The following is a 21,021-nucleotide window of genomic DNA, read 5'->3' on the forward strand; positions in this document are numbered from 1 at the left end:
ATATTTTCAGTGAATAGATCACATGTATGGTGGCAGAAAATCTTATATAACACTGAATGTGTGAAAAAAAAATCAAGACTAAAATCCATCATCTTCTTTAGGCCCACATAAGCAAGTACCTGCCATCTAAAGACAGAAAAAACTTGAAGCCAGGTGATGATTTTTTTCCATCTGAAACTGAATTGAAAAAAGCAAGACTAGGGATTCTGACTTCAGTCTTGTAGGTCTGAGATTCATTTTGCAGACAATTGTAAATCCCCATCGGTCTGTTCAAAATACAAACCTTGATCCTGTCTAACACAAAGACTGGTTAGGAAATATTAAAGAAAATTATCCATTACAGACAATTTGGTTGCATGAGTTTGTCGTCTTGTATTTATTTAGGTCATGACACAGTACTTCTAAGAACTGCATTTATCTGTGAGCTCCTTCTGTTTGTAAGCATAAGTATAGAGGTGGTAATTTACTTTGCTTTGCAACTAATGTACTTTTGTTTTGTATTTTCAATTACTGCAAGACATAATCATCAAGACTAAAAGCTAGTATTAGGTTAAAAGCCATCAAAATGAGGATGGGGAAATGACTGTAAACCCTGTCCTCTTACCCTGGAGAAGTTACAGAGTTCTCTGCTTCCATCTGTTGGTAAAAAAAAACACCCAAAACCAGACATCAAGCTATTCTGCCTGCATGCTCATCTACAAAAGTGGTTAGGAAGCAAAAATCCTCATAATTTGCTGTGACACAGTTGCTGAAGATTTTTCACACACTCAGTCCCTTCTGGTGGAAGCTCCCCCAAAATGGAAGGGTCTTCCATAGCAAAATATCTGGGTTAACCCTGATAATGTGCCTCATCCCTCAGTGGCATTGGCTGCAATAGCTTGTGGATCCTTGTGCCTAGAGTGAACATTGCTTCAGTCACAGGTCTGAAGCTATGAGAAAAGCTGGTTGGACACTGCATACCCACACAGGAGCCTCTTCCAAATCATGAGTGACAGACTTTGCCAAAATCCATGTCATGGAGGAAATTAACACAAGCCACTGTCATTTTTCGTGGTGATGAGGCTCAAAAAGTACCTTTGGTTTTCAAACAAATTCCAAAACCATGAAGATGACATTAAGATGCATTCTCTTAATTTATTTATATCACAAATACAGTCTTTTATCTAAGGGTCTTACTTATAGTTTACTCTACCCTTTTATATAGGTGTACCCATCCTTGAAATTCAAAGTGCCTACACTAATTTGCTTCCTTTAGTAGTGATTGCACACACACCAAATATCCCAGAATTCAGCTTTCCAGGCCAGCTTGACCACCATGACATGTCATCCCTGAAAGGACATCAAGGGTTTGCAGTCACAAATATTTTTGTTCTGTAAAGCACATTTAGTTTTCACGAGTATTGTCATCATCTACAAGATCAATTTTTCTTCAGGGAAGGGGAAATAGTCAAGAGAAGGCTGTGTAAACAATTTCTGTCTTACACATTAAAGCCAAATCATGTGTCCTCTATTAACACTGTTAGGAGCCACTGCCCTTTAACTATTTCAAGATCCTCAGGACACAAGTATACATGGTGAAACATCAAGTTCAGTTCCAAAGGCAAAAAACCCCTCCCTCAACTCTGACAGTTAAAATGGCACACAGTTACAAATTTCTGAGACTTAAAGGGAGATTACCCACTCAGTTGAACAGGTAGTCCTTTATAGCTCTCATTCCTTGTATGTTTTCAGCAAATTGTTGATGGTTCTGTTATCTGCAATTGACAGTGATGCTTTTGGTTACTATTCCCAGGCTTGCTGTTTTCTTGAGAAACTCTGTCCTTACCAAGTGCCTTGCTGAATTTTACTTTTCTATTAAAACGTATTTAGGCTGTTCTTCCCTTTCAATCTGTGCTCCATTTTCTTCTCACCCCTTCATGTTTTTCTAAGTTATTAAAAATGCTCCTTCTGCATTTTGACTCTACATATTTCTCATCCCATGTCTTTTTTTCATTTTCTTTAAAGAACCACTTGCCTGTTTGTTTTTCAATTTTCTTTGAACACTTTTCTATCATTAATACTTCTGCACAACAAAATATTGTTTAAAATTAAATACTTCAGAAAGTACAAAGCTGAAAAAACCCTATCAGTTGTTTTTAACCATTATTAGGTTTTTACTTCCTCGACAATACCAAAAAGTTTTGATCTTCCTCCATTAAATCAGAGATAAAAATTAATGATCATATTTTCCACTAGACTCTCAAGCTACACAGTTCATATAGAAATTTCAAGCATATCTTCTGGATCTTCCTCCACAGTTCATTGCTAGTTTTCTCCTAAAATACCATCATGCAGTTTCTAATGAATTCCATTGCATTATACAAATACTATATAACTTGAAAAACCAGTAATAAATGTAGGACAAATAAGTAACAAGATTGCTGTAGTAAGACACTCTGGATAAGGGACAGAAAGGTAACAAAAACTTCATATGGGGAAATATGAGGGTCAGTATTATTAAGTAACTACTGTTTTTATATTTATTGGGCATACCTGCATACCTTGCTTTCACCACCTAGAAAACGTCTTCCAGCTTTAGAACAGAGTCTACATAACAGGAACAGGAAGATTTTGTTTCTATCCAAGTTTGAACATATGTAATTGAGCATTAAAGAGCTTTCCAAGACAGCTAACAGCAGGAGTTTCTTTCCATGCCAAAAATGGCTTTTCTTTAATGAAAGTTGCATGCTGTAGTGCAGAGAAAGCACGGAAACCAATCAAAGTAGGGGACTTTGAAAGATGTCAGATGAAAAGACCTGGCAGCAGCTTTGAGAGAGGAAGCACCATAAATAGATTTTCAACTGTTCAACAGACAGTTCAAATGGGATGACTAAGAAGGACAGCAGAACTCCTCATTCTGCCAGCTAGACCCAATTGTATAATTGCTTACGTTGTTCACAATCTGCTTACCTAAGAAAAACTATAAAAGAGTTTCATGTATGAAATATTAACTAACTGAAACACACTGAAACCCCCCATATACTGAACTATTTATAGAGATATTTAGATAAGAACCAGTTATCAAGATCATGCTAGTGACATAAAAGCATAAATCATACTTCAGACGTAGGCTTTTTTTCTTCCTTTTTCTTGAAGATATTCAGAACCACTTTGGAATGCCAAGAGAACAATTAATTTACTGTGTACATCTAAACAGTTTAACCAGGGGTATTTGCTAAAGGTAAGCTCAAGAAATTTCACACCATGACTGGTGTGACCCTTATTTGACCCTTAAAAAGCCATGTTTGGTGAGCAGGAGACAACTTTCTTTATTATGATGTCAATCAAGCTGACAAAGACTTTATCAATTAATATACTATTTAAATTGCAGCCAGGCCCAGAGGCAACAACTGCACTGGACATTCTACAAATTTATGCAAGAACAGAATGTTTGTCCAAACACTGAATTAAGTGGGAGCGGGGGAAAGGATTCCTCCTTGACATTTCAGATGCTTTTTTTTCCCTGTTTTTTTATCAGAATTCAATCAGTTTAAAATACACATAATTTGTCACCTTATTTGATCAAAAGTTACTCTGCATATCTTAGAGACTGAATATCTGAGGCTATCTAGATAAGTGCGTTTCAGGCCAAAGAGTAAAAGACTCTCAACCTGAAATTTCACCACCTCAGACCTGTTCTTTGTCCTCAGCCAAGATACAGTCAGTTTATTTAGGAATTATTTATATGCCAGATTGTATAGAAAGTAAAGTTTAAATAAATTCACACACACTGAACTTCAGATAAACCATACTCTAAAGATACTGTTTGTACAACCTGAATAACATGCTTGTGTGAGGCTTAGTTGTTTGAGACTGATCATATAAACACTAAAGAAAAAAAAATCTGCTTTTACTTATTTATTTTATATTCATTTGTATTCCTCATGGATTAATTTAAAGGCCTGAAATAACAATAACAGTGACAGTAATGCCCATTTATTCTAGCAAGGAAATGACCTCTGAGGAGCTTGAATTCTGTTTTATATCCTCAGGGTTTAAGGGCACTTGTGCCACTCTTATTTAGGGTGGCTGCTGGAAATGAGATTTGACAGGTAGGACAAATGTTACAGTGTCTGCGTGACATTTGGTTTAATTATGAAATGAGTGTCTAGGAGTTAAGGACCAGCATCACAGCACTGAACATTAGTGGAGAAGAGTACAGGACATTAGCAACATAAAGACACTGCAGCAGTGAGAAGACTCCAATCACTGCATGCTAGTTTCAAGAAGCATTGAACACGGCAGGCACTGGATCAATAGGTCACTCCTAAAGTCTGATATAATAATGCTGTGGATTGCAACACTCTCAGATAGTAACCCCTAGCTGGGAAACACCACAGTGACAATTTAAGTCACTACGTTGAGTGCAGCTCGTGTATAAGAAAACAATGGGGAAAAGGGGAGAAACTGGTATTTTTCAAGATCAGTAATCTGGTATCTAATCTGACAATAGTGAAACTGTTAAAATGGAACTACTCGACTAATGTAAAAGCATTTGTCTTCTTAACTACAAAAATTAAAAGAGTCGGAATGCTTGTTGGATTATGAATTCTTATGAATTTCGGTTTGTATTTTACATTATTTGTCCTCAAAGTAAGAGATTTATGCTAAATCTTTGCATAACTACTTCCTGTAGTGCATACACATTGCCACTAAAAGCACAGGATTTACAAGTTGGTCAGACGCATGCTTCTGATTCAGAACATTTTTCTCCATTCAGCAGAGATGGTAAGTTTGTACTGTGGAATCTACCACCTGGTGCTGGCATCACACAGAGCTGGAATGGCAAAAGCTTTCTACTCCATTAGCAAAAACGACAGTTTCGCTCATGAAAATGTCACACTAAAAATCAGTCTTTCAGATACCCCTGTATGACGGAGTCTCAAGTCAGTCATGGTTTATGTCTATCAAATGCCCAGAGTCTACTCTTGTGTATACTTTCATTTGACCATAAGGCAGTAAATGAGACCAGACATCATTCACTTTTGCAGGAGAACACGATGTTATTAGTAAAACAGAAGAAAGAAAATTGAGTCATTAGGCTCAGAAGTGATGAACGTTACCCTGCCAAACACTGTGCCAATCTCCTTGCCAATGCCAGATGGTTTCCTTAGGAGGCTGTTCTGTAGTCTCAGAAATCTATGAAGTTGCTGTCAATCGGGCCAAATTTTATTTTACGTTTTCATTCCATTATTTCTACATATAGTTTTATGTTCTTGTGCTATCTGAAAGTTTAAAAAAAAAAAAGAAATCCCTTTTAAACTCTGAGACACTGGAATGGTATTTAATTACTGGGTCAGAACCAAGCTGTGTGTGTGTGGGAAAGGAGGAACTCAGGAGCCCACATGGAGTAGCTGTCAATCAAAAGGGCAGCCTGGAAGCAGGAGCTCACTTACCACTCTTTTCTTCTTTTCTTCTTTTTTTTCCCCTTCTCCTGCTTTTTCTTCTTCAGAGATTTCTACGGTCATGTGGAGCCAGACTTTCATAGGACTCTTTGGCGGTAGCTATTTTTCTCTTAATCTCTTTTCTCTCTCTTTCTTAACTCCTTCTTCTCTCTCTTTCTTTCTTTGCTCCTGCTTCTTCTCTTAATCTCTTATTTTCTTTACTCTTAATCTGTTTCTTTCTTTGCTCTTTTCTTACATAATATTTTAGGTAACTTAAAGCTGGTGGGTTGGATTCTGCTGAACTGTGTGTGTTGGCACGTGCCAGGTCGGTGCTTTGAGGAATGCTCAACCTTGGTTTTATGCTACCTCGTTAAACTTTTGCCAAAATCCTTATTTCCTCCTAAAATTAAGAGAGTCTCCTGGGAAGACGTGTCAGTGTTCTCTCTTCAGGCTGCCTCAGGGTATTAAGAACCAAAGGTTCTGCAACAGTTAATTAGGCAAAACTTTTGGAATCTTGTATTTTTTTAAAAGTAATACTCCCAGTTAAGCTTGTGCCTTTGGGACTGGGGTGTTACATGACCATCCAAAATCATGCATTAATAATCACCTGGTTTCAATATCCAATCTGATTCTAAACACTTTTCACACTGCATTCCATCATTTAAACAAGGGACACACTTAAATCACACATTCAGCCAAGGATTTTGGCTATTTTTGATAGGGCAAAGTCAGCCTATTTCTTCCAGTAATCCTTAGAATCAGCAAGTCAATCTGCAGAAACCTTAATTATTCCTGATATCTTAGTGCTTCCATATTTAGGAAATGGGCTGAAAACGAGACTAAGCAATGATTTTGCAGTGTAACAACTGTGCAAAATCATGTCGCTCACATTTACTTAATGGATTGGAAAGTCTACTGCACTTTATCAAGACTGCTAATAAACCCTAGCCGTCTATCAGGAAGCTAGAATATTCAGCAGTGGGAGAGTTTAAAACTAAGTCACAATTTTTCTTTGATATGATTCTTTTTGACCAAATTTTTTTGCAATGTGTGCATGAAAAATCTGACATTTGCCAGATGTGTTAGTCTCGTACTTTGTTTTTTTTTCGGAAGGGTTCTTTGTTGTAAGGATTTCTGCATCTTTATTTTTTCCAGACACCATACAGTCTCCTTGCACTAAATGTAGAGCAAGCATAGTAAGGATGAATATCATTTAGCATTTTCAGAGGTGCTTAATGCAAAGGAAACTCTTTTCAAAGACATAATCCAGAAACGCAAGTTGAAGGACTGCTGAGTGGGGATCCAGTCTGTAAGATAAATAATAAACACATTAGGAATCCTATGGCTGCAATATATGTAACTAAAAAAATTAGAATCAGAACTCATCTACATGTCTAAAAGTTGAATAGGACTAGATAAAAAGTTTAAATATCAATCAAGTATTGTGTCTTAGGCCTTTCTCCACTTCAGATGCTCTGTCAAAGCATCAATTCATCTTATCAGTGTAAATATCTCCCAGCTGTTGCTGCTCTATTGCCAACATAAAGCAGCACTGTATCAGGACTCAGGTAAAGCTGCCACATCCCTCCATGTGTTTCCATACAAGCTGGTTATTAAATACTTCATACTTCCACAAAACACAAAAGAAAAAAAAAAAAGAAAGTTTAAAATTAGCACAGAAGTTCTGTTAACAGATACTTTGTCTGACAAAAGTAAAGAAATTAACACATTTGAGAAAGTGGGATTATTGTTTTTCTTTGAGGCAGGCAGGAAATTTAGAGCAGTAAAACAGGTGGTCCCTTGAAATTTCCTTTGACACAGTACAGGTGACGTATGAGCATTCACAGCAAATATTTTGAGTTTGAGAGACATCATTTCTATGCTCCATTTTCTGACACACAGTTATCTATTCTGATTCCAAAAACTTTTAGAAAAAGAGCAGCATTTCCTTACCTGTGTCCCAGTACACATTACCTGCACAGCATTTCCCGGACAACATAATAAAGAGGAACTCTTGTCAATTCAAAATACACATCCCTGTCTCTGTGTCCACAGCATCTTCCTCTATTGAAACCAATACCAAGAAAAGTTAATATTATTGAATACTTCAGATTTGCAGCACTTTTGTTGATTAATGGTTGTATCTATTATGACTCATAAAAATTGGATACAGATTCATCATGCTACTGCTTTTTCAGGCAGACGTAAAACCACAGCTCTCTTAGAAAAGGATTGATCACTGTTCTTATAAACTACAAACTACATAAAGCATCAGCGTGGGTGGCTGTGACTGCATAATACACCACCTTATGCTGAACTAAAGGTAGCAGAACACAAAACGATTCAAACAATCCCTTAGAAGGCAGAAAATTACCTCCTTTGGGAACAAACAACCCGCTAACAAAATCAGTTTTGCCTTATTGTGGAGAAAAAAGTCAAGAAGAAAGACACTCTAAAAGCACTGAATTTGCCAGACTATTTTAGCATGGAACTGGAACATAAATCGCGAGGAAAACTTTAACCAGGCTTTAGGATTCCTTCCTCATGTTTTAATACATGATTTTCTAGACCATAGCATAAATAGCAGCTTTTATTGTACAAAGCACTAAGACAGAGCCACTGAAATTTTTTTAGGACTGGAACTGTTTAGACAAGTTCTGATATTCGTGATTCAGACAGACATACAACACTTTAGTCACAGGATGAACTAGCTGCAAACTTCCTTCAGGTAAGAAAATCCTGGATCTATTACTTGTTCGTCAAGAAGTAACATCACTTCTATGAATAATTCATGTTGCATAATTGTTTTCCATGTTTCTGTCAGAAATACTAATTATCATGTTATCACAGAGCCAAAAGGGTAATTAAAAATTTATTAACGTAACAGTCAATTTTTCTGCAAAGCAGTGGCAGAAGATAAAGTCAAGCTCTTGATTTCTTGTTGGTGCATTCAAACTGCAGGAGTATAAACCAGAGAATGTCATGCACCTGTAGCAAGCCTTTTAAGCAACCTACACGGGTCTTTGTTTTCAGTGGAACTGCTGTGCTTAGTCACTTGGTTAAACAAGGTGTTGTTTTACCATTGAAACCAAGGGAGGAGGTAGCATTTCATTTGAAAAGGCAATATGCTTTGAAAAGGCAGATTCTATGCTGCCAGAGGCATGTGTAGCATATAAAATCTCTTCTGAGGCAATTACACAATCCTTTCCAGGCTTTTGAAAGTATCGCTCAGTCATTTGATTAACTTTCAGATGCAGTACTCAGTTCCTTAAGAGTTTATGAAGAGTAAACCAAATCACTAACAACATTCAGTGTCAATTTGGCAACTTTTTCTACTCCCTACCAAAGGAGAACTGAGGGGGGGGGGGGGGAGGGGGAAGGGCAGGGCAGCACTCGGGTGTTGCACAAGGATACTTCATGTTATACATTTTCTTGTCCTGAGGATGGTAACAAGAAAGGAAAAGCATCAGATAAGATATGAATTCGAGGAGCTTATGGGGATCACAATGGCTACGGGAGAGAACTTGGAACGTGCTTCAATATTTGCAATAATTTGTAAATAAATAACCTTTCATTTATAATTATTTGTTAGTAGACCGCAATGAGTTTTTGTAAAATTATGTCAATATTTCATGAAGCTAAATATAAAGCTCGATCTTAGGTAGGGGGGGAAAAAAATTTAAAAAGGCAGAAAAAAAAGATTAAATAAACCAAGGAGAGTTGTTGGAATAGATCTGCTATCAGAAAGCAAATTGATCCATAGAGTACTTTTCACTGAGGACAGGAGAGAAGCATGAGCATGTCTGCCCCCACTTTAAAGCACATGATAGGTACACTGCCCACTCCCACATCCTTATTCTCCAAGGGGGCATAATATAGATTTCAAGATTTTGCTTGTTTTAAGGTAGGTAGTGCCTAAAGGAACACCACCATTTTCTAGCAAGAGTTCCACCTTCAATGTCAAGGTATAAAATAACAGAAGTCAGGGCTCAGTTTAGATTTTAGGACCTAAATCACTCTTTGAAAGAATTCTCTAGAAATCTGGAGGATAACCCCTTCATTACTATGGAATCTACTTGAATATGTACACAACTTATTTTTCTACATATTTTCACTCATAAAACGTAACACCCTTCTGACATAGATTCAAAATCTATGGGAAGAGGAGGGGAGGGGAGAGGAGAGAATATCTCTAACAGTCCTCATTATTTTTTTTGTATTTGCATGTCACCAGCTTTGTCAGCCAAATCTATCCAAACATCTGACATGTTTTGTTAGATTTAGGAAAGTGCTATAGGCCATCAGAATCACAAAGTGCATTTTGCAGATATCAAGTATCTCTGCTTGAACGGGCTCAGTCCCTGAAATTCAACCTTTCAGACATGCATATAGAAAAAATTGCTGGCACACAACCTTTGATGCCCAAAGAGAGATCATTTCTGCACTTACAATGATTAAGCCCATTTATAGCTATATATAGTGTATGTATACACAATTCCAAAAAAAGCTTCCTGGATTTTTCTGTCTGCTCTTGTTCTGTCCAGTTACTTGAATAAACACTGTATCACATGGGAAAAAAAAAAAATCATGTTGTTAAACGAAATGGGGATCAATATGGTTTATTGATTTATGAGCATGTAATTAACTTGCAATCAGTGAGCTACACTTTTGAGATCAGTGTCAGTGATGCAACTCATGAATCACACATCAGGAACCATTTAGAAAATGCTGAGAAGCAACCCCAAATCTGTGAGCATCCCTCTGTAACTAATCCTGAGAAGTGCAATCCCTTGCAATCCTGACTAGTTTTGGGCAAACACTCTCTCAGTGTGTCTGATTTAAACACACCACACTGAGACTTTCATATTCCTATCTGTTCTGCTGTTCTTAGAGAAGCTAGTTTGCCAAATGTAGATGCTGTGAAGACCCTCCAAGTCTGCAACAGAACTCCCATTTATTTCAGAGACAACTAGTAGAGTCTTTCTGGGTCATGGATCTGGTGCTGCTTCATTTACTACATGGCATAATCTCTTCTGTAAAGACATTTGAATCCTATTCTCAACAGAATCTTTAGTGGCATAAAGAACTGCAGACTCTATCTTTCTTTTCATGAATATACACAATAGTATATGCAAGTTTTCTCTTTTTCCTAAAGAAAACACAATAATTCTTTGTAGATTAAAAAGTGACATTCGACCACTTTGCTTCGCTTGGACATACCTCATACATTTCTAAATAAATTGGGACAGGAAAGAAAATTCAATTTGTCTTTTGTTCAGTCAGTGATGAGATTCTCTTTAAAAAATTAGGGCTGAAAAATGGGAGAGAAGAGCTGCCACTTAAGATTTTTGAGTGCACTATATATACACTTCTTTTATTCAATATTTTAGTATATGTACATTTAAAGGGGTTTATGTAATATAAAGAGGCTAAAATACAAACTAGAGATTGGATAAACAGAGATACTTTGTTTTCTTTTGGTTTCATGTACATCTGATTTAATAAAAAAAAAACAGAACTGGATGCTTGGATTCTGAAGATCCACTAGGAACATGCAAGTTATTGAACTAGTCTAGCATCAGCACACACTGCCAAGAAAATAAAACACTTTCTGGGGCAATGACATTGTAAGAGTCATGTTCACTATTCTGAGACATTACTTTTTAACCTCCTGTAAATCACTGGATAACAACAGAAGGCTTATTCAACACTTGCTGTGGAAAAGCCATGCTGTACCAAATTGCAGTACAGGGAATTCAAGACAGACACAGAGTCTTTTCTTGGCTGAAAAACAGATGAACTAGATAACTGAACTATCACCAGCTGGGAACTACCAGACACTGCAGGAGCCCAAGCTCAACTCAGGAAAAAGAGCTCAGTTTGAAGTAGGTGCTAGGAACTTTAATTGGAGTCTTCACACAAAAATGGTTCTTAATAAAAGAGATGTCATAACCATAAGCCTCATTGTGCTGTTAACCAGCACAGTGTTGTATGAACAATCAATGTATGCATTTGGAACATTTATCTCTCTGCCTCACTGTTCCTCTAATGCTGCTAAATGAGTTGAGGCCAAGACCAGCTTCTGAGTAGGCAGGTAATTAATTGGGAAGGAAAACAAAAGGGGTTTTATTGTACGCTTTTTTCCCCTCAATTGCTTTGCACCCTTTCGCGTGGCATCACGTCGTGTCCGTGTGACAGCACTGCATGACCAGCTGTCAAGTTCTTCTAACCCAGGCCACAGTCAGATCACCCCTTTATCAAAACTAGCACTCGAAAGAAAGGCCCTTACTTTGTCAAAAAGATACAATGATTTCATTGCAGTGGTATGCTTTATAATTGCGAGTGGATAATAAAAACTGAAATCCAACCATTAAATAAGCACTAGTTCCTCACTCCGCTGACCATGAAATGTTACAAAGTTTCAGCTGCATTATTCATTTCTCTTGTGTGCAATCAAAAACTGTTAGGTCTTACCTAGAGAACAGAAGTCTTCTGAAAACTGACTAGAACCAGCCCTTCCTGCCTTCTACCCTCTCTCTACAATTCATGCAGGATGGTTGCCAAAGCAGGTGAAAAGAAGTATGTGCATAAAAAGCCTCCAAGGTAAAGTCATCCATGGTGACCCAGATGGTAAAAATCTTTAGCTAGAGATGAAGCAGCTGTAAATACGAAATACAAGAATAGATGAGGATATTCTTCTCCCTGCGTGCTAGCTTTAGTCACAGTGAGACTAATAGGAAGGTACTGGTGACTTTCTAAAAGCGACATCACATTAAAAATCCAATTTATAATGGAATCATGTTCTTAACAGTGGCATTCACTGTGCAGCAGAGGACTTTCATGATGGTTTCTGGTGTGCTAAGAAGGTACTGAAGCAATTTCTTGCTGTAACTGCAGGTCTGGACTGCATTTACAGAGGGCTAACAGAACCATTGCCTCATGAAATTGTAGAATAGTCTCCTTTGTCTGAAGACACACTAAACTGTGTTTAAAAGCAGAGAAAAAACAGAAGGTTGGGTGGAAACAACCAGAGCTCAAGAAAAATGAGCTATATTACTCATGCTATAGTACACTCAGGGTATGCCACAGAGAAAACTAGCTCCTAAAAATGCTGCAGTTCGTTCAAGTATCTCTGACTTTAGGGATCTGAAAGAGCTCCACACATCACACAGACTCTGGCTTAGCTTTCTCTCAGTATTAAAACTCTGCTGGAATTCTACAGCTTTCTCTTCACTCCACTCTACTCCACTCCACTCTCACAAAACTGAAAAGGTTTTCTGTGCTTACTGGAGAAAAGTTCTGCTAAATTTCTGAAATTTCAGTTTAACCCTGTGCAGTCAAGTGCCCTGGCCTGGGTTTAAGGTTGAAAAAATTTCAACACAGGTTGTTGAGAGTATCTGAGAGAACTATCTCACTCCTCCATTTTGGTTTGGTTAAATGCAGCAGGGGGAAACAGCTTTAGTTTTTCCTTCGTCCCATGTACCCCCATTTATGAGCTAATAAAGATATCTGACAGTGAAAACATGAAAAGCAAGCAACACTCTAAACAGGTTGCAGTTTGTATCTTTTTTTGCATCTGAAATGGTAAAAAATGCATCTTCTTTTGATCAGTGCATGAAAACATTTTCCTTAAAAAATTACATTAAACACATCAGGACAGGAAAACTTCTGCCATCTCACAGAGACAATACAACAGGAATGCAGAGGGTTGGTCCTATTCTGCTTACATAATCTTAGTTTTCCTCTGAGAAGACAAAAAGAGGTATTAAGTGTGTAATTTGATTTTCTGTATTGTGGTTGGAGTGATGAAGAGATTTTTTTTTTTTTTTTTTATTACTGCTCCTGTATGCCCAGGAACTGCAGTGTAATTCTCAGCCAACTTTGCTTCAAGTTATCATTGTGAGTGAATACTGGAAATCTCATGTGTGATCTACCAGACATTGCTTTCATGGGCTGGGTGAAACTTGCAATCTATTGTTTCCCTGATGACCCCAGACTACTGTCTTAAACAACAGGTTTTCATGCCAGATAAGGGAAAGGCCAGTCAGAAGCAGATCCTTCAGAGGATCTAGTCCCCTCTCCTGCAAAGGGAGGTTTTGAGAACTCACATGAAAGCCTGGAGGTATTCCTCCCTTCTCATATGGTACAACCACATCTCACAGTGTAAAACTCTGCCCCAGAGGAAGTATCAGGGTGTTTCCACGTAGGTGTGGATCTATATAACCCCTCAAACTCTTTGTTGCACAGGCCCTCACCCCCAAACCCAACAGATCAGGGCTGCGACCATCACTCCAAGTACAGACATCGAAATTGCAACCATCAAGTCTTGTCACTGGATCTACGGGTGGTGATACCTTTCCTCTCCTCTGCCTACTCTTGTTCTTTCCCTTTCTTTATTTCTTTTCCTTATATATTATCTCTGTGATGCCTGTATAGAAAAGATGGCTACATGCCTCCTTTCTGTTGCAACCAAGTTGTTTTAAAACAAACCTGCCTCATACATACACCAGCCACTTCACTCTAATCCACCCCAAGGGATCTATTCATATGAAGCTCTGTTGCCCTGCCTCAGAGAATGGACGTAACATGCATACATGCTGACATGAAAATGTAAATTAGGCATAATTGGGAGCCTAATTCTCCCTGAAATTGGTGGAATGCACCTAAATTAGGATGCCATTAGGAGTTACTTTCTGAAAGAATATCCTTCTTTGCAGGCAAGGGAATCAAACCTATTTTCCCCATGCAGAATCATAAAGTAACTTTGGTTGGAAAATACCCCTAAGAGAGTCCAACCATTAACAGCACTGCCAAGTCCACTACTAAATCATGACCCTAAGCACTCCATCTGCATGTTTTTTGAACACTTCCAGGGATGGTCATTCCACTGCTTCCCTGGGCAGCCTGTTCCAGTGCTTGACGACCCTTTCAGTGAAGAAATTTTTCCTAATATCCCATCTAAACCTCCTCTGGAGCAACTTGAAGTTATTTCCTCTCATCTTACCACTTTTTACTTGAGAGAAGAGATCGACCCCCAGGTCCACTTCTACTGGGCAGCTTTCCAGTCGCTCTTCCCCAAGCTGGTAGTGAATGCTTACGTGCATAGCTACAAGCCATTGCCAATTTATTTAGCCTCTTTCTTAAATAAAAGTTTTTTGTTGCTTAAAACAAAATAGCAAAACAAAAGAAATAATTTCCTATGTGGTATGTTTTTCTAAACTTTTGGATAGTTCTATTGTCAATTCTTTTACTTCACTATTAACTGGACCATGTATTCTTTACAGAATTTTTGCAGGAGGAAAACATCACCGTCAAACAGGTCCAGTTTCATAATGCTCATCTCATGGAAGTGGAATCTAAAGACTATCTGTGTTAAAGGATCTGTGCACCCAGGACTGCAGCACCACACACCACATCCCAGCAACAACCTCTCCCACTACTCCCCAGGTTACAAACATTTATACGGGGATGGGGAGGAGTACCTGCAGGCAGCCAGACAGTCCTAAAGATACCACTGCCACAGGAGTAAATGCAGAATGGTTTACTGCAAGAAAAATGCAATAAAAAACATCTACTGAATTCTCACTGGATGATTATCTCAATTAAGTATATTAATATTGCAGGAGGGAGAAAAGAGACTTACAGTTCTGATTTATGTCTCCCTCTCTAATCTTGGATACCATTCATCCTCAGCAAAGTCACTGCAGAACACCTGTAGTACACAGCCTTGCACAAGGCTACTACTGAGGAATTGAATTTGGCCTCAGTGGAACAACACAAAAGCTCAAATGCTCTGGTTTACTGTGGATGTGTCAATTCCATGTAAGACATCCTATAGTGAGGACCAAGAATTGTCCAAACAAGGACCAAGAACCGAGGATCTGAGTCCTGAATCTGCCTGCCCATACAGTGAGTTCCTATAAACCACACTCACTGCAGCAGATACGATTTTTTCTCTTCAGATTGAATACTCCATTTTCCCCTTACTGCAACAGAAGAAGAGGGGGTGGGGCATGGTGCAGTAGTTCATAGATTAAAACAAGTAACCGCAACATGCTCGTGAAAAAGAGCTCATGGTAACGAAAGTCAATTAAACCTGCATGGCATCAGTGCAGCTGATCTTGCAGAATCAAGTTTAGCAACCGTCCTGGGACATCAAACTTTCAGGCGCTGCACCTTCATTTATGAAGAGTACCTCAATCAGTGAACTGAGCCTGCCTATTTTTGTCTGAAGACAGCCATGATTTATGGCACAGCGTCTTGCTAGTATGAAAATTCAAATGACCACACATATCAAGGAGCCTTAAATCTTACAAGTCAGGTTTTATTTTCTCTGAGGAAGATTCCAACCCTTTTCAGTGCTCCAGATAAGACTAGTACTATTGCAAAGAGGAAAAAAGCTAACTCGTTTTTTCAGGAATTGTTGCCTTGGAAATTTTTAGATAATGTAAAGAATAACCTAAAGCACTGAAGTGCTAACCCAAAAGTTACTACCAATAGCTGGTTGTGTCCTTTTGCTTCATTTTGTCTCTATAAATAAATTACAACCTGACTGGATAAATTCCATTTCTGAGACTCAGTTTGTTTATCTGTGGAACAGACTGATACCCACGTTGCTGAGAATAGTGAGGGTAGCAACAGAAAGATATTTAGAGCTTGAGGACCATTCTCAAGCTAGGATGGGAAACCAGATGTTATTTGTGAAATTCAGAGCACTTGTCTTATTGATAAAGAATGCTACATCAGCTGGCAGAAGAAAATCCACCACTGCCTGTGCAAAGGAGCCAGTGTACAGTTGTATCAGAGGAGACCAACACTGAAGTCAACATCTTTCTTACCCCCCCTTCTGCCCACTCTCAGCAGATACCCTGTGATTCTGAGGTACTCAGAGCTGCCTCAAAATGCCTGATGAAAGAACTGCATTGAGAAAGCAGTACCTGCACTGCTGCAGTGGGTAGCTGTAACAAATATTGAATTTTGATAGCACCTTTTGCAGAATACAACAACATTATTACTGAATATTCTAACAGATGGTTGAATTCAAGTGAATGAATTTAAATTCCTGCTACTGTTCCAATATTTCACAGGGGATATTACATTGCTGGTAGTGTCTTGTCACTGAAGTTTAGCCAAAAGGAAAAACAAATATGCAGATACACGCTAGCTAACTGGCACCACTTGAACTCCTGGGAACTCCCCAATAAATTAGTATTCTGATCATAAAATGAGCTAAAATGAGACAGCTCTGTAGGACTGAGCTTTCTGTTTAGACTGAAGATTGTTGCTGAGCACTGCAGGAGTGGGAAAGAACATAAGCATAATTGTAAGCAAAAATGACAGCCCAGAGAAAAAAAAAAGATTTACCTTCAGGATGAAATGTAAACCAAAACAAATTACTATTTTTTTTTTTATTAATGCTGTTAGTGTGTCAAATTTATACATCAAACCAAAGAACAGTGCAGTGGGTTGACCCTGCCTGGATGCCAGGTGCCTACCAAAGCTCCTCTAACACTCCACTCCTCAGCTGGGCAGGGGAGAGAAAATATAACAAAAGGGAGAGATAAGGACAGGGAGGAGTCACTCACCAATTATCATCAGAAGAAAAACAGGCTCAGCTTGGGGAAATTAACTGAATTTATTGTCAATCAAATCAGAGTAGGATAATGAGAAATAAAAACCAACTGTTGTACTGTAAATCCTGTTGTGATTTGAAATCTAAGGTGTTTTCTGTTTGTTTAAAATCAGTCAGTCACACTTCTTCAAGACACCTTATGTACCTGCATGAGAATTCCTTTCAACCTTTTATTTAAAGAGATGTCAGACACAAGGAAAAAGCTCTAAGCATGAAAGCTTCCAGAGGAGAATTTTTTTAAGGAACAGGGACAGCACACACAAAAAAGTGAAGCTGCAGTGCAATGACCACATTTTATTCTTGGCCAAGCCATTCAAAGAGTGATATCTAAGCAAAAAATTTCAAAGTCAACTTGTCTACTGATGTTAAATAAGGTGATTTGTGCATTAAAATTTATTTTGAGACTCTTCATAGGATCTTCTTCACAGGTGCCCCCAAACTACTGACTGACCTAAATAGGTACAGGACAACAAATGGCTAAGAAGTGGGACATTCTTTGCTTTCTGTAAGACCAGATTAGAGACATTTGCAATTTCCACACTCAAAACTATACAAAAGTTTGGAGTCAAGAAGAAGTGACAAGAAACACACTCACAGGCTGCCTGACTCGTGCTAGCACCAGGCCAGGCCCTGGAGACGACAGGTGACCTGGAGCCTGCACAGCACCCCAAGGGAACAACGTGGGGTGGCTTTGATCTCTAGGTGTTAGAAAGATAAACTACTTCCAGTAGAATTTCCTGGGTAAGGTTTAGGGCTTGACATGCTTCAAATGGCTCTCAGACCTTAAGGAAAATTAAAAAAGCTTGGGGAGAAGGATGTGCTGCTTACTGATAGTGGATCCAACAAATGCAGAATTTATGGGCCACAAGGGCATTTGGCAGAGCTCACAAGATAAGGAAGAATCGCGTAAAACCAGCTCACCAACTGTGCTGAAATCAGCTCTGACTGGCTCATAATAATTCCAGCAGGGGGAGAGCATGACCACTGACTCACAGCCCATGGACTCAAGAAACACATCGACCCAAAAGCATGCAGACTAATTAGCATATGAAGTAAGGGAATCTTTTAACCAATAGAAGATAGAATACTAATTGATAAGTGAACAATATAACTTGTAGCCAATTAATATTAATGCCTTTTTATTGCTAAAACATATAAACAGTGAAAAGTTTTGACAGTCGTGGTGCTGGCTTTGTGAATTTACCACCCCACACTCTTTCCGTGTAGAACTGTAAATAAATCACATGCCTGTGGGGATTGGCTTCTTGCACACCTGGTGGAAGAATACTTTTTGGAACAACAGCTTTTTTTGTGGACACACTAATAAAACATGCCGATTTTCCAGCTGTGCTTGCCTGTGCCTGGTCCATCTCAGGAGCAAGAAGGGTGCAGAATTTGAAACTCCATGGCTGCACTGTCACTGTGGCCAGGACAGTCATCAATCACCATTTAACCCACGAGAGCCTCTCTGGGAACAAGCAACAAATCAGAGGGTAAGGTGAGGAAGAAACTCATGGATAAATGATCTGATGAATTTAGGTTCATCAGCCTCTGGATCTGAATTTACTCTGCCTCTAAAAGGTTGAGTTTTTTCATGAGGTTCTGAAATTAGTTTTTTAATTCTGGCTAGCGAAAAAGATAAGGGTATACAGATACTTCTTCCTAGAACAAGACTAATTTAATGACACATGTCACAGCATATTTCAAATCAAGGAGAACATAAAATTACCTTAAGGTAAGGAAATAGCGACATCTCAAATTCAGATAGGGAATTGCATTCAGACTTTCTGGATATTATTTGAAATTAGGTAAAAATGACTATCGCACTGAACTATGATTCAGGATAAAGAATAAGTTTATGCCCTAAATCACAGCCATCTCTGCATACATTTTAGATGTCTGTATGTAGACAAACCACACATACAGCTGGAAAAGGGACTTATCATTCATAAGAGAAAGTCTCACATTTGAGCCACTAGGAAGACCTGAAAGCAGTCTTTAATATCTAAGCTCTTTTGCATCTCATTTCTTTACTCATCTTATACAAACATGGTCCAAAATGATCCAAAAATCCAGACAATTTGGATTTTCTTGATGAAAACCATATATTCCTAGAAAAAAGATCCCCAAAAGGAGATGATTATAACTAATTTATTTACTTATATTTCATATTTCAAACACATTTCCGTAACGACAAATCCATTTCTTCAAAGACAAAAAAAAAAAAAAATCTGTTATGAGGTGTCTCCTTAAAGCCACAAACCCAATTCCCCTTTGCACTTGTTCCTTATAAAACACTGTAAGACTCCAAGCCCTAGGAGCTGCTGGCTCACGAGCTTGGCTAGGAGTTTTACTTTTATATATAGGGTTCTTTAATACCTCGAGATAGCATCAAGAGAATAAGCCATGGGCTTGTTCCCAAGGAACTCCTTCATTAATTTAGGGGAGCAAATATGGGGACTTGGCCAAAGTTCAAAATGATACCATACAAACTAGGCAAAAATATTCCACCACAATACTGACTTACCACATACTATTTATCCACAACACTTAAGCCAAACCAACAACACTTAAATCAAGATCCAATAAACCAACAACACTTAGGGCAAAATCCAAACAATCGTACAACACTTAAACCAAGATCCAACTCCTCCAGGTCCAGGGCTTTCCCATGTGGGTTCCAGGGGCCTGCCATGGAGGACACGCTGCCATTCCACCTCCGCGACATTCGATCCATCCCTTCCCACTCCACAGGCACACACACTCCCCACAAGGTGGTTCTGACCCAATAATAACTGATCTGGTGTCTAACACTCCACCCCTCTAGGTCAGAACAACAACTAGGACCAGGTTTAGTCATCTCTCTTATTCTGGTAGCAGCAGCCATGGTGCAAGCTGGCAGGCAGAGGCGGAAAAAAGACAGGAGAAAGACGAAAGCAGGAAAGTATACAAAAACCCCAACCTTATAAATATCCAACCTTATAAATAACCATAAACTAGGAGTTCCGTCAATACAGAAACTGCACTCCACAAACACAACGCTGAGGCAGTGCACTGTTAGCCCTACTGGGATGGTTCCTTGACTAATGAGGAATCTGTGCCTATCTACTGCTCCTTTCAGCTTCCTGAAATCAAAGACAAAGCTCACTGTGATATCATCGGTGCAAACACTGCTCCTTACTCTCCATCACAAAGAGCTACTAAAAATAACCTGGAGATTTACATTTAGCTCATTACCCATTATATTTAAATACGTATTCAGAGAGATACAAAATTCGGTTCCACTTTCAATCCTAGATTCCGCAGAAATTCATTCTTGACAATCCAGCACCACAGTTTTATGAATTCTGTGATTCTCCTCTTCCAATTACTCTGGGCATGAAAACATTCATGGTAGGGAATTGCTAAATGCATTTTCCAAATTCAACCCTCCCATTTTAAGGAAGAATTAAGATTGTAAGAGATATAAGGAAACAGTAATTACTGTATTTTCACTCCTTATTAATTTTTATATATTTTACCTAGATTTAATAAAGTTCTGGCTTAAACAGGTGAACCGGATGTCATTTGTTTTTCTTCACAAGTGAGCTTGCATCAATTTTTTGCATTTAAAAAGTGTCAAAAGAAGGACGTTCAACTGCCTGATTGGCTTCAAAAAAATAATAGAATACACCTCATAGAATTAGTCTGTGTTTTTTAAAAAGGTCAACAATTTAGTTTTTGCTTTTAGACTTCTACGCTTCAGATTTTAGAAATATGATGAGATTTGACAACATAATTTCAAAATAATACTGATCTTTTAAATCAGTTTCTACATAATTGTTCTTGTAATAGAAAAATATTCAAATTTGTACTCTTTATATTGTTATTTTTGTTACAAACTTTGAAAAAGAACTTCTCTACACTGAATTATTCATATAGGAAATGGAAGTATTGCTTCCTACCTGACTACTTCAGCAGACCTTC

The sequence above is a fragment of the Corapipo altera genome, unplaced genomic scaffold (genome assembly GCF_003945725.1).
Source record: "Corapipo altera isolate COAL_440 unplaced genomic scaffold, ASM394572v1 61305, whole genome shotgun sequence".
NCBI classification, from domain to species: Eukaryota; Metazoa; Chordata; class Aves; order Passeriformes; family Pipridae; genus Corapipo; species Corapipo altera.